At 37.3% G+C, this 12,838-nt stretch overlaps 1 pseudogene; it reads right to left on the bottom strand.

Annotated features, from left to right (window-relative positions):
• Positions 1–11,727: 11,727 nt before the first annotated feature.
• LOC130888397 (vesicle-associated membrane protein 3-like) lies at positions 11,728–12,164 on the bottom strand (annotated as a pseudogene).
• Between the last annotated feature and the right edge of the window lie 674 nt (positions 12,165–12,838).

Raw genomic sequence — 12,838 nt, 5'->3', positions numbered from 1 at the left:
ATTCCAGTCTCCCTACAGGACTAGAGTTCTAGCCAGTCATTCAGTCTCGGTAGCCACAGTTTCTTTTCAGGAATTTTTGTTTGCATGGAAAATTCGAGACTAGAAAGATGCACATGCTCCCTCGATGCACTTTCTTGAGAAAGTCCCACAGCCCCACACAGTCTTCCTGTCAAACTCTATGTCTACAGTCCAGAGAGTCACCAGCTTTATCTGTGTCTGTCACCGTTTCTCAGATGCTAAGATCTGCCACAATCCTGGAGGGTTTCTAAGAACTGGATTGCTGTTGTGAGAGAAAGATAATAGAAAAATTAGAATCATATTTGCTCACATCAGTGTTTCTATAAAGCAGCAAACAGAGGGAATCAATTGTTAAACATAAATTAATCATTAGCTAAATGTTATCTGCTCAGCTCTTTGCTACACCAAACACGTGATTTAGTCAAGATCCTTGTTCTAAAATCATCCTCCGGAAAGGAAGTTCATGTAGATGATATAAATAGAACAAGAGATAAGATTTATAAATCACTTCCTCGGAAGTTTATTCTGATTATTTAATTACTAAGAAAGAAATTTCTTTCTTGTTCTGATTAATGCTGGTTTTTTAGGTCCAACTTTCCAGGGACTGTTCTCCAGCCAAAAGAGAAGATGAAAAGTAAGAAAAATGACTCAATGCCACCAAAATCCAAAGTGATAAACATCTTAAGCTGTACTCCTCCTCTCTGGAAACTTAAAAGGACTGCTTTGGTAGACATGGTAGCGGACGCAGTGGTTAGAAATGAAAATGAAATCGTGGCTTGGTCTTCAGAGTGTGCCGTATGCTGTCTTCACAGGATAAGTATTGATAAGTAGTTTCTTACTGAGTGGAATTAAACAACAGCCAAAATGGCAGAGTTCTTCACCATGTAAGCCACTGGGAGATAGAACAGAGATTTTTGGTTACTCTTGGGAAGGAAGATGACTAAAAATAATGTCGTGAAGGTCCTCACTAATAGGGTCACCGTTACAATCACTGTTTAATCTTGATTGCAATCGTTATCGATATCTTCACTTTCAAAATGTAGCAACCTGTAGTAACTCACAGAAAAGTAATTTAATCATCTCAAATGACAATGTCACAGTTTGGTAGAGAGGATTTCAGGAATTTGGGCTCAAATATTAACTGTATTTTGCTAAAAATCTCATGTGACATACTTTATTTTGGTAATTAATAGTAATGAGTACCCATAGACACCTGAATTAGGAAGGACAAAAAAGTGGGAGCTAAGAGTTGTTTTCCTATGTTTTTCCTAGGAATAAATGCATACAACAGAGAGACGCCTGTCTACTTGGCTGTCCAGTTGCTTGTTTTTGGTTCCTAGGATACTGCCAGAGCACAATCAAGCAGTGTGTGTGTGTTCCTTCCTTAGTGCCAAACTCAATACAAGGAAAGCATATTATATTACCTTTAAGCAATCCAGGAAATTCTCTCCAAGGCAGGTGAAATCATACCAACAGACTGACCATTAATGGGAAATACTATGTCCTCCATTGACCTTGGGGTAGAATGTATAAACCATGTATGACAAATCCGTGAGACAAAGGATTGCCACTTGTAATTACTACACTTGCAACTTCAATTTCCAAAATCAATGAAAGAAAAGAGAGATTTTGGACATGCTGTCTGGTGACTGGTCTTGTGTCAGGGACCAGCTGCAAGAAAAATACCACTTGCCAGATTAGGGGCATAGAGATCAGAAAAACAGTAAATAGGATGAAGACATGAATAAAATAATAAAACAGAAAACGTAGGATATTATTGGGAGGAAGTTCCAGGGGATAATGAAATTGCCCACCTTGAATTTAATTTTTCATTCACTATTATACCTCAATACAGAAGAGGGAAGAAGCCAACAAAAGACTTCTTTAACATGATACAAAGGACAACTGGAACAGTTAATTGCTTCAATGCCTTGAGACATCAAGTCATTAGCATTCTCTTGTTTAGGCAGTGAAGCCACCCTAGACCAAGTATCCAGAAAGCAGCCACTCCCCAGGTTAAACCTCCTATTACAAAAGAGGGAACAGAAGTGTACTGGCATATCCTGACCATCTGTCAGGGTGGGGTGGATCTACTTGTGTGAGCCATCTTAATGTCAAAGAACCAAGTAACCACATCCTAAGTCAGGATGTATAGCCCTGATTATTGTCATCAATTTTGAGCAACCTCCAAACTCTCTGACCATCAGTCAAGGTGGAAATAGGCTCACATGTTTGGGCCTCCACAGACTTGCCCAGAACTTTTACATAGTTTGTATCAACTCTTTAATTTGATGTACAACTAGGCAACTCCAAGCTTGCTATACCAAAGAACAGAAGTTAGAAACCATGACTGTTGCTGTCCTTCTGAGCTCTAGTGATTCAATATGGTGAATGCATGAAACAAGAAGGTCAGAGCAGAAATGATTATATTAGAACATTTTCATAGTTTTCCAATTAAGTCTTAAAATGTAGACTATGAATTACTGAAAGGTGAATGGTAGCTCAGTCCATCCTAGGCTGTTGTAACAGAATATCAAAGACTAGGTAACTTATAAAGACAGGAACTTTATTTAGTATGGTTTTAGATGCTGGGATGTCCAAGGTTAAGGCTGTGGCATCTCATAGAATCTTTTTCCTGTACATTCATATGGCACAAGGACAAAAGTAAACTGAAAGTAAACATCATGTTGCATTACATTTTAAAATGAGCTTCACAAACACAATACCTTAATCAAGAGGAGAAATATATTAAAAAATTGACCTTAAATTTGTATCAATAAACCAAGATCAATACCAATGCAAAGTATCCTTCTCTATAGCATATCCCCTCTAAATATAAACAAACTTTTATAAACAACATTTGGTAATTTGGGCGTAGTTCTCTCCAGACTGCTTTCTGGATTTTGTTGGGTGAAGTAATTTGGGGAGGGGGATTACAGAGCCCTTTCAGGGAGATCATGGCCTATCAAACCACATTAGTCTGAAAGGAGTCCATAGGTTCTCATCCTCTGTGGAAACAAAAGAAGAACCTTTTTTCCAAAGCAACAAATTCTTAGATCCGAATTTTGAAGTCATGATACCTTTAAAATATCTATGCTGGTTTAACTTAGCAGCCCATACAATGAAATGTTTCTCTGTACTTAGCTCATTCACAATCAAAAAATTCAAAGAAAACACAATGTGGACAACTACATCCATATTAAACCTGAGATAGCTTGGGAAGTAATTCTAGACAAAAGAACAGAGTTAAACATGGCTTCTTGGTAGCAACATTTTCTCAGGTGAGCTCTGTTTGCTAGAGGCAAGTGCATACAATGAAATAAAGTGAATAGTTGAGTATGGTGGCACACACCTTCAATCCTAACACTTGGGAGGTAGAGGCAGGTGGGTCTCTGTGAGTTCAAGGACAGCCTGGTCTAAAGAGTGAGTTCCAGGACAAACAAAGATACACAGAGAAACCCTGTCTCACAAAACCAAAATATTAAAAATAAAAGAAATAGAGTTTAAAATAAAGCATTGTAGAGATGAAACTATACAGAGAATCTGAATACTGCATGTTATTGTGTTTTCTTTGAATCGTTTGACAGCTGAGGAAGGAGCAACAGTTTCTAAAAGACATCTGATTATAAATTCTGCTGGATTAATCTACCATATATATTTTGAAAATGCCTTGACTTCAAAATTTAAGTCAAAAGACATGTTACTTTGGAGAAGAGATTTGTGCTTTTGTTTCCACAGGAAATGAGTGGCTTTAGATTCAATCTTGGTTAAGAAAAATCATGTTGATAAAGGAAAACCCTCTGAGAAATCTCTGATAAGAACAGATGGCCCAGATGTCTGAGTTTTATGTCCAGAACAATCTCAAGACTGCTGGCTGAGATGATCAAGCCTCACAGAATATTCCAGTCAGGACTTGACTATAATTCTAAATTTTCTTTAGGTCCCCCTAAGATTATCTTTGCACCCAATCAGCAGGAAGTAGCCTGGAAAATTATGCTCGCATTCCCCCCAAAAAATGGATTATGGATGTTTTTCTTTATTTAGACTGTTGGTTGCAAGTTGTTATGGATAATGGCCAGGAAGAAAGCTAAACAAAGAAGATTAGATTCAGAGTTTTTGCTTTAGAAAAAAAAAGAGAAATGTTATGGGACAATGGTCTTGTACCCTGTAAAGATTTGCCATTTGTATTGGTTTAATAAAACACTGATTGACCAGTAACTAGGCAGTAACTATAGGCCAGGTGACCAGGCAGAAAGTATAGGTGGGGCAAAAAAAGAACAGGAGAACTCTGGGAAGAGGAAAGGCTCAGTCTATAGTTGTCATCCAGGCACAAAGGAAGTAAGATGAGAATGTCTCACTGATAAAAGGTACCAAGTCACATGGCTAACACAGACAAGACTTGTGGGTTAATTTAAAATGTAAGCATTAATAAGTAGCCTGAGCTAATAGGTCAACCAGTTTATCATTAACTTAGACCTCTATGTGTTTCTTTAGAATTGAATAGCTGTGAAACCCGGTGGGACAGAAACCTTTGTCAACAAAATGCCATCAGGAAACTTTTACAGCTGATAAACACTGTCAACAAAGTAGCAGGATACAAAATTAACACCCCCAAATTAGTACCCCTCCAATATACAAATGACAAAAATAATGAGAAAGGAACAAGGGAAACAGTAGCTTTCACAATAAATGAAATCAAATATCTTAGGATAACTCTACCCAAGCAAGTGAAAAAAAAATGTATAATAAAAACTTCAAGACATTGAAAAGGATACCAGGAGATAGAAAATGTTCCCACAATTAGGGATTGGTAGTATTAATAATGTAAAAATAGCATCCTACCAAAAAAACTGAATATTAAATACAATACCCATCAAAATTCCTATAAAATTCTCCATAGACTTGAAAGAACAATATCCAAGTTCTTATGAAAACACCAGAAATCCAGCATAGCCAAAACAATTCTTAATAATAAAAGAACCTCTGAGGTTCAAGTCTAGACTTGCAGTTTCACTACAGAGCTATACTAATCAAGACAATATAGTATTGGCATTAAAAACAGACCCATTAATCAGTGATATTGAGTTGAAGACACAAATATAAGTTTACATACATATGGACACCTGATTTTTGACAAAAAAGCAAAAATATGAATACTGAAGAAAATATAGAATTTACAAGAAATGATACTGGTCAAACTGGATGGCTACATGTAAAAGAATGCAAATATATCGATTTATATTATCCTGTGAAAACTTAATTTTAAGTGAACAAGGACCTCAATAAGATTTAAAATCCTGAATCTGAAAGAAGTGAAAATGATCAATAGACTTGAACTTATTGACACAGGAAAGGACTCCCTGAATAGTACATTGAAAACACAGGCATTAACAACAAATAAACAAACTCTCACGAAGTTTTGAAAAAGCCTCTGTACAGCTTAAGGAAGCATCATTTTAGCAAAATGGCTGTCTACACAATGGGGAAAATCTTTATACCAGTTATGCCCCTGATAAAGAAATAGTATCTAGAATATTATTCTAGAGCAAAAAAAGAAAACTAAAGAACTAAAAGTGAACATCAAAGAAACTAATAACCAACAAAAAAATAGAGTACAGAACTAAAAAAGAGAGTTCTCAAAAGAGGAAACACTAATAGTGAGAAATACTTAAATTTTCAACATCCTTAGCCATTAGGGAAAAACAAATTAAAATCACAATGAGATTTCATTTTACTCAAGTCAGAATGACCCTGACTGTGAAAACAAATGATAGCGCATGCAGGAGAGGATGCAGGTGAAGGGAAACACTTGTTTCTTGCTGGTGTGAATGCAAATGGTGTACAACCTTTATAAAAGTAATTGCGTATGTTCCTCAAAAAGCTGGAAATAAATTTAGCTCAAGATTCAGTCATACCGCTTTTGGGAATGTATCCAAAGGATTCTACACATTCTGTAATGTATAGATACACAGATGTGAACCTATGCTCATTGCTACTCTAATCACATTCAGAAATTGTGAATCTAACAACTGATGAATGAATAATGAAAATCTGGTACATTTATACAGTAAATTTTATTCAGTTGTTAAGAAAATAAAGTGATTAAATTAAAATTCAGATTAATGGGTGGAGCTTGAAACAATAATCCTTGGTGTGGTAACCCAGACTCAAAAGACAAAGAAAGCATGTTTTCTATTATACATTTATGTTAGTTTTTAGGCTTTCAGTATTTGTGTTACAATCTGAATAACCACAGAGGTTAGGTGGCTGGTAAAGAAACAATTGGGAGAAAGAGATCTCCCTAAAAGGGGAAATAGAATATAATGTTATTGACAGATAAAAGGGAAACTAGAACAAGAGGATTAAAAAGGGAGCGGGATAAGAGAGCAGGATAAAAGGGAAACTGGGAGATACAACTAATAATAAAGGTCTTTTGAAAAGCCATATGGAAACCTACTACAGTAGACATGCTCTAAAATATATACATATTTGAAAAGTATAAATTGGAATTGACAGATGATTATTATTAACTTTCTGAAGTACTGGAGTTTGAACCCAGGACTGTGTACATGCTATGGGTTCAGTCTACTACTCAGTTTCATTCTAAGCCCACATTTTATTTTTATTTTATATTTTATTTTATATGAGCCCTGTATAATTTTAGTAACCACCATATAAACAAGATGTGTGCTGTCTTCTCTTGGGCTCTAAGAGATCACAGACGCTACCTTAAACACCAAAGCACACCCTTCACAAGAAGAGACAACATGAGAAACATTCCAGGGATCATCGTGTGTCTGTTTCTGGGCTCCTTATGCCAGCTGACAGAGCAATAAGAGTCTACTTCCCAAACCGTGTAGCATGAAAACTAGAAACCTATTCAGAAAACAACCAAATAGCCTTAGTTCCCAGTTCAAAACAGAACTCAAGATTATTACTGACTTCAATTAAAAGTAAAAGGCATACATCTGAGCACCACTAAATTACAGGATGTGCACACAAGCAGTTTAAATCCTAATGCAACTTAATTTTACTGATGATTCAGTCAAGTCAGGAAATGCAATTTCTTTGAAGAGTCATGAAGGGAATATTCACTTACTACAGAATATAAAATACTACCTCATTCCAATTCTGAGACATCACTAGGGCATTCATTAATAATCCCATCACTTAAAAGTAGAAAGTTATTAAGTATCTGGTACCTCAAGCAATCTTCACTCTGATAGAAAAGGTAATTTGGTAATGATGTGTCGGTTATTCGTTGTGTCGATTTGTGATGTTCCCATATAAGGCTGAAAGAAACATTTCTAATAAGATATAAGAGAGGAGGGATGGGATGAACCTCAGTGCAGAACTCTGGCCTAACACATGCTAGGTCCCTCATGACTTCTCACCTAATACTTCCCTCCAGCTCTCTGGTTTTATGCCCATGTTTTGTTTTATCCCAAATCTCCCAAATCCTTAGGCCTGTATAGAAGAACACTAATGTTAATTTACTCTTCTCTGTAAATCTGAAATATGTACTCTTTGTATTTTAATTATACTATCATTGTTCTTCCAGAAAATTTCTCATAATTTATTGAATGGAGAGATTACAATATTTTCTTAGTAACAACAATGCTTAATATTTTCAAGATAAAAATTAAGTTACAACTGAAACAAATAGTTGCAAGTAATATTAGTCCTAAGTTTTTAAATAATGAAATCTCAGAGATGATTTTTTTTTCTAAATATTTCATTGGATTATGATTTATCAACGAGTGTTATGATGATTTAGCAGAGTGAAGCTGTTTTCAGAAAAACACAGCATGTACATGTTGTATCACTAAATGAAGTAAAGATATAAAACCTTGCCTGCCTTGTAAAGATCACAGGCATGAAAGCAATAACATACAACCATAGCCACGGCCTTGTGAAGATGGGGTGCTCAGCGTACTCTCTGTTATAATTGGCTATTTTTACGGTGATGTTCGTGTGTATTTGTAAAATATAGACAATAGAAAGACTCTCTGATCTGTTCCCGGATCTGAATTAGCTGTATATTTAGAATTCACTAAAAGTCTTTACAACTGTCTACTTATTATTTCTCTAAGGAACACAGGCTTTGCCTCCTGATTTGGGGTGACTAACACCTGACATTTACCTAACACAGTGTTTTCTATCACACAGTGACTAACTCTCTCCCTGCCCCTTCCCACTCAGAGCTCCCATCCTATTCTTGCCCCTATTTATTCTAAGAATAGCAGTTACAACCATTATCTCCTTGCAATCAGCATGAAAATGGTGCACGTGGGCTTGTGCGCACGCATGTTGGGTGACAACGACGTTTGAGAATAGCTGTCACTAGAAATAGGGCAACTTGTGCAGTTCTCTCTCCAAGCGCTGCTATCACTTCAAGAAAAATAGTTCTGTGATAGTTTTTGATTCATGATAGTTTTATAATTCATAAAAATGCAAGGAATTTCCTGGTGGATGATAAAAATGCTACAGCTACTTCACGTTTAGCATTATCTTATCAAATACAGGTTGTTTGATGCGTATCTCTTTTCATTCAGCTCTCCCAGAAAGATAAGATAATGCCAAATGTGAAGTATTTATAGCATTTTTAATCAGTAGTTTAAAAAAAAATTATTGGCTATGCCCCTAAGTTTTGTATAATACTGTTTTCTCTGTCCTTCCCTTTAGGGACACAAAGGGTGGGAAGGGGTTAAGAGGAAGAGTTTGGGGGATGGCAGTGAATATGTTCCAAATACATTGTATGAAATTGTCAAAGAATGAATACAAATATTTTTAAGTCCCTATACTGTATGTAGGCTTTCTCGTCCTTGCACACAAGATCACTTAGAGTAGTGTGCATTTGCATGAAATTTTGTGCTGTGTAGACTGAAGCTGATGAATTTGAACGATGTTAGGAAGTACTTGATTTGGACTCTCAGAACATCTTGTTATAATTAAGATCACTCTGTATTTATCTTTCGGATGGCTTATCCAGAAATACTAGAGCATTGACTGGAAAGCGAGAGATTAAGCATTTTGGCTTCAACTAATCTCACGAGATGACTGAGAGTACCCTTAAGTTTTGGGATATGTCTGGAACCAAGATTTCAGAAGTAGACAGGATGAGTTTGACAGGGCTGCCTGCTGATTCAACTAGTATTGATACGTTTCTGAGAGAGAAATAATTGGCATTTGTAACGGCCAAAATGAAAAACTGAAGCACAATAAGCTTTGGAGAAAGTGTACTTTAAGTGAATCATGGCATTCAAAGATTTTGCTTTGTAGTTTTTCAGCTTCCTGGGGGCCTCCAGAGTCATACTGACCTAAAAATATACAGCATTTAACATGTACCCACAAGCAAACCCTGAGTTCCCAAGGAATGCTATCACCAGAGAAACGCCCTCACCCTTGATTAACTCCTGTCAACTCTCCCTACATTTGTTATATTCCTGATTTTATAAAATGGCTACATATTTATAACTATGTATGTATTTTATAAATATTTGTGTAATCACATTTATGTATTTATGTATCTCCTTATGTTTTCGTATTGTTACCACAGCCACATGAAACAAATACAGCACAAAGATAATCGATACAGGGTACCTACGGTAGGAAATAACGTAAAGCTTTTTGCACTAAGCTAGGCAATACCCCAGAAAGAGAACAAACAGGTGTATGTAGCAATATCGAAAAGAAAACCTTTTTATCCGCTGTTGTGTAGGCCGAAGTGGACTACAGATCTCCAGGGCATTTCTCAGCACGGTGCTTTGTGACTTCAAGAGCGGCTGATCAGTTTTCACAATTAAAAGCAAACGGAACTCCACTGTTGCTACTGCTTCTGATTTCTCAGGGTCTGTAAACAAGCAGTCGCCAGGATGGTGGCCAGATGTTTTCTTTTTTGACTGATGTGATAAACTTTGCCCAGGGAAGGTTCAAGTTAAGTCCTGAGTAAGAGGCAAAAGATTAGTTGGCAGCTAAGACATGTTAATTGTGTAAGGTTTATCCCCTTGATATTATGCCTAGGAAAAGCATAGGGAGAGTTGTATGCTTTGAGCACCCTACCAATACTTGGAAGATAATATATCCTTAACCAGTCCTCATCACCAAAGGCCTTCCTTGGTGTGCAAACAGACCAAGCCGGCAGCCAACCCAAGACAGCTGTATCTACTTACTTTTGATTAAAAGTTTGCCATCAAGTATTAACTGTCCAAGTGGAGTCCAGACATCTTCCAAAAGAGATTTTTTGTTTCTGATGTTTTTGTTGTGGTCATTTGATCAGGAAACTCATTTCTAAGGCTTTGAGATGCTCCTGCTGTGCACCCCCAGCTGAGAGAACAGCTGTGTAGAACACCTGCTCCTCATTAGCTCCCATCAATTATCTCTGTGGCACAGGCTTGTCCCGTGGGTTTGCACTGAGTTTGATTGCTTCTTTTGCTATATGTTTGTAGTTCAGTTTTGGAAATAATTAGGAAATTGACTGACATTTTTTTGCAGCAAATGTATGACAAAGGAGAGATGTAGTTTGTTCATTGGGTCCACACAAATTCCAGGGCACTCGAGTGGCACTGCCAAGGGTAAATAAAGCCTCTGCTTCTTCTTTACTGCTTTTTAAATTTTTATTCGTGCTGAAACCTTCCATCTTTGAACCACACCTTGATGAAAGTCTCAGATACACAATGAAAGTGTCTCAGATGGCAATAGCCATGTCTTAAGAGCAACAGGCATCTCTGCTTAGCTAGTCACTTGGAAGTGGCCTATGCCTACCCTCAAGCACAATACAGAGAACCGATTTAGGAAGCAGAGTATGAGCAAAAGCAGTAAACAGCATTCGAGATCTCTGGTCTGTGCAAACTGCTGCGAGGCTGTGAAGCTGCTGCTCACACTGCGTTAGCGACCGCAGCCTCTAGTTGAGTCTGCAAACTGTTACATGCCTTATCTATAGGTGTGACTTAGCTCACCTCTGTAACTCTACGAAAGATTCCAAATCTGAAAGTAGCATCGCTACAGCATTTCACAGGAAGGACTGGAAAAGTGTTGAAGCTCACACAGTATTAACACTTTTTCTTGAAGGGCACGTTGAGTTATGTTTGGCACTTATTTGAGTTTAGCTCTTAGGGACAGACTTGCAGCCCTTTAATTTGTATTTAACTTCTGGCAAAAAAAAAAAGAAACTTTGGTCATCGTTCTATAAGAACTTTTTAAAGGATTTTTTTCTGATTAAAATACTCTTTTAAACGTGATACATAACAAGAACATTCTTCACACCTAACATCAGAACATCTTACATACAGTGGGGGTCAGTAGTGCTTACAAAAAGGAGGGTCCTCTTAAGGGAAAGGAGCCAAATATCAAAATAAGGCACACCCTGTTATTGTCACCGATTTGTACTAGGCCATAGTGTTCTCAGAAGGCCCGAGTTGGGAATCTAATCACCCAAAGGTTTAAAATGTTGTTTTGAAGAGGATGTCAGATGTGGGGACAGCTGACTTGAATAAAATCCCCTTTCTGGAATCCACAGCAAGTCCTTAGTGACAACATCCATTCAGACTCTAGCACTCTGGACCATCAGAAGTCCTCTTTCTTAGTTGGTGCATAAATCTATAAAGGCACTGTGCAAAGTGTAGGCAGGGTTGGTCATTACCCCCCCCCCCAATTTGGAGTGTATATTAAAACAAAGGCACATTTCCTAGGCACTCAACTGTATGTAAACTAACAAAAAATAATCATTTGGGAAAAGAAGAGCAGGTAAGCTCGATGACACAGCAGGTTCGAAGCAGAAAGTCTTGAAGATGCTCCTGGACGGTGGACTCTGGTTTCACCCGGTTCTTCATTCAGAGAGACACACCAAATAATAATGATGATGACAACAATCACCAGGACACTGATCCCTATGGCCCAAATCTTGCAGGTCTTCCACCAATACTTTCTCTTCAGTTTGGCAGCACTTGTTTCAAACTGAAAAGCCCCTGCCTGCAGTGCATCTGCGCGGTCATCCCACTCTGAGAGCTTCTGATCTCTTTCTGACACTTTGTCCAGTTGACTCTCATGATATCAGCCACCTCGTCTATTTGATTTGGTGCTTGCTGGAGTCTTTGATTACTACCAGCAGTAGCACCTGAACTTCCTGGAGGCATACCTGTGGACATATTGGCAGCAGCAGCGTGGCAGGAGTCCTAATTTTAAATACTTTTAAACTTAGTTTTATATATTAGTTTCTTAAACAATTTCAGTGAACTCTCTGTGCCCTTTGTACAACCTCATAATTCATCAAAACTGTTTAGGGGAAGCCAGCATACGTTTGAAACGTGTCAACTCTAACTTCTCATTTTAGTCATGTGTATTTATTTAAAATTTTATGCATGTATCTTTCTTCCAAAAGCTGCCTTCTGACAGGGTCATTCCTAAGCCAAGAACTGGCAAATCCCCAAGGAATAATAGAGCTAGCCTGTGCATTCATCCAGTCTGAGCAACTGTTCCTCCGGGATTTTAACTTTCACAGGTCTCTGGCAATCAAAATCAGAAACAGAAAACCAACCAAACAAATAAAAACCAAAGCATAATTTTCATAATATATTCACCTTTTCTAGCTATTATCCACAGTTATATTGAGCAAGAATGACTCAATAAATACTCCGTAGAAGAAGTTAGTAGTTTCTAAACTTTAAGATTTTTGAGTGATGTAAAGTGCACAATTCATAAAAAACAAAAAGTTATAAAATAACACATTTTCATGTGCTTCATAATTGTTTTGGCCAAGGAAGGGTCACATATGAAAAAGTGGTCAGATGAGATTGTACTGCCTGCTGACATACAGCCATCT

This window comes from Chionomys nivalis, chromosome 17 (assembly GCF_950005125.1).
Source record: "Chionomys nivalis chromosome 17, mChiNiv1.1, whole genome shotgun sequence".
In the NCBI taxonomy this organism is placed as follows: Eukaryota; Metazoa; Chordata; class Mammalia; order Rodentia; family Cricetidae; genus Chionomys; species Chionomys nivalis.
The sequence above is the reverse complement of the archived record's forward strand: the minus strand, read 5'-3'. Positions and strand labels throughout refer to the sequence as shown.